Source organism: Macaca nemestrina, chromosome 15 (genome assembly GCF_043159975.1).
Source record: "Macaca nemestrina isolate mMacNem1 chromosome 15, mMacNem.hap1, whole genome shotgun sequence".
Taxonomy (NCBI): Eukaryota; Metazoa; Chordata; class Mammalia; order Primates; family Cercopithecidae; genus Macaca; species Macaca nemestrina.
The window spans coordinates 82,259,997-82,262,360 of record NC_092139.1 but is presented as its reverse complement, the minus strand read 5'-3'; positions in this window follow the sequence as shown (position 1 = coordinate 82,262,360).

Sequence of the window (2,364 nt, the reverse complement as noted above, 5' to 3'; positions counted from 1 at the left end):
CGCCCCCAGCGCCCCCTCCTCCGGTCGCCGCCGTGGTGTCCGCGCGTGGGTCCTGAGGGAGCTCGTTGGCTGTGCGGGTCGAGGCGGTCGAGTGAGACGCGCCCCTCCCACGTGGGGAAGGGCGCCGCCTGGTCTGGCGAGCGCACGTCCCGTGCTCCCCTCTGGCGGGTGAGCGCGGGCCGTGTGAGCGGTTGCGGTGGGCTCGGGCCGGCCACGCGTGCGCCGGCCGGCCGCCGAGGGGCTACCGTTCTGCCTCCGATCGGTCGTGTGTGGGTGAACTGGAGGCGCCTTGCCTCACAGAAAGGAGGTGGGTGGACGGCGGGGGGCCTTGGGGGCTGCGCGCACGCGCGCCGGCCGGGCCCCTGCCCTGACCGCAAACGCTCAAGGTTGCCGCAGGTTTCTTCTCGCGCCGCAGGCCCCCTCCCTTCCCCAGGCGTCCCTGAGCGCCTCTGCGGGCCCGACGAGGGGCGACTGGCGGGTGGGGAGCGTGACCCGCCCTCGGTGAGAAAGCCTTCTCTAGCGATCCGAGAGGTGTGCCTTGGGGTACCGGATCCCCCGGCCTGCCGCCTCTCTCTGTGTTGTGGTAGCGCTGCCGTAGCGACTCGCCTGCAGAGAACCCTCCTCCTCCGCTGCCCCCGCCTTGATGGGATGAGGTGGGGGGACAGTGAGGGTTCCGCCGGACCCCGCGGTGGGGGCCGAGCGCGCGGCTCGTCGTCTACTGTGGCCCGCGCCTCCCCCTTCCGAGTTGGGGGAGGATCCCGCTGGGCCGGGCCCGACGTCCTAGCGGATGGGAAGGCTGCTGCGAGTGGCGGGTGCGCGTGGCACGCCGTCTGGCGCGCGACGCCGCTCTCCGCTGTGAGCCGGCTCTCCGCCCGCTCCCGTGCCGAGCCGCGACCGCTGCCGATGACCGCGTTCGCGTGGCGCGGGGTGTGGGGCCGCCTGGTCCTTGGGGAGCGAGCCGTCCCCACGGGGCGGCGCGCCGGTCTCCCGGAGCGGGACCGGGTCCGGGACGGACGAGAAACGGGCGACATGTGGCCCCTGGTGTTGGGCTTGTGGCTGAGGTTGCTTCGGGGCCGCCGGTGGCGGGACCCGGGGCTCGTGAGGGGGTTGCTCGGTGGGCTGCCCGAGGGCCGTTCGGCGTCCCAGGCGGGGCGCCGCGGGACCGCCCTCGTGTCTGTGGCGGTGGGATCCCGTGGCCGTGTTTTCCTGGTGGCCCGGCCGTGCCTGAGGGTTGCTTGCCCGAGTTAGCCCCCTGCGGGTTCCCCGTGCCCTTGTCTCCGTGGCCCCCCGGCTCCTTGCCTGCCTTGTGCTCCTTTTCCCTGTCCGCCGCCTGCCGATCCTCTCTTCCCCGAGCGGCTCACCGGCTTTTATGCTGTTGGCCGCCCCGTCTGGGCCCGAACCCGGCTCCGCCTTCTGGGGGCGTCGCCGCCGCCGGCCACGCTGGTTGGCCCGGTGTCCGCGTACCCCACGGCGCGCGCCTTCGGGGCCAGGTCGGTGGCGGCCCGGTGGGCGCCCGGAGGGTTTGGGTCGGCCTTGCGGTGCGTGTGGGGGAAAGCGGGTTCCGGGGGCTCTGGCCGCGTGCGACTGGGCGTGGCGGTGGGGGAGCCGCAGGGATCGCTGAAGGCCCAGTCGGCCGCTCCAGGTGCCACGCGGGGCCGCCTTCGTGCTCGGAGGCTGCTGGCGGTGAGACCCCCCCCCGCGTGCGTCCTGGTGGCGGTCGGCTGCGCCGGAGGTGTCCCCCGGCGCCCCCCCTCCCCGCTTGGCCGCCTGCCTCGCCCGGCGTCTCGTCTTGTCCCGGCCCGCTCTTCCGCATCGGGTCGGCGCGCGGCCCCCCCCAACCGGGTGCGCCTCGCTTCCCGGGCCTGCTGCGGCCCTCCCCCGAGGCGTGTGGTCTCGGGCGTCGTCGGCGTCGTGGGGGGAGGCCTGTCCTCTCCCCGCGTGGCGTTGCCCCGTTCGGCGCGTGCGTGCGCCCGAGTGCGGCCCGGTGGTCCCTCCCGGGCAGGTGTTCGTGCGATGTGTGTGAAGGTCGATCTCCGCCTGGCCGGTCGCTCGCCCTTCCCCCTGGGTCGGGGGGTGGGGCCCGGCCCGGGGCCCTCGGGCCCCGGTCCCGGTCCCCCGTCTCGGGCGGGGCGGGCGCGCCGGCCGGCTTCGGTCGCCTTCCCTTTGGCCGTCGAGTGGCGTGCGCCACCCCTGCGCCCGCGCCCGCCGGCGGGGCTCGGAGCCGGGCCTCGGCCGGGCCCCGGGCCTCGACCGGAGGCGTGCGCGGGTGCTGCGGCCGCACGGGCGCGACTGTCCCCCGGGCCGGGCACCGCGGTCCGCCTCTCGCTCGCTGCCCGAACGTCGGGGCCGCCCCGCGGGGTGGGG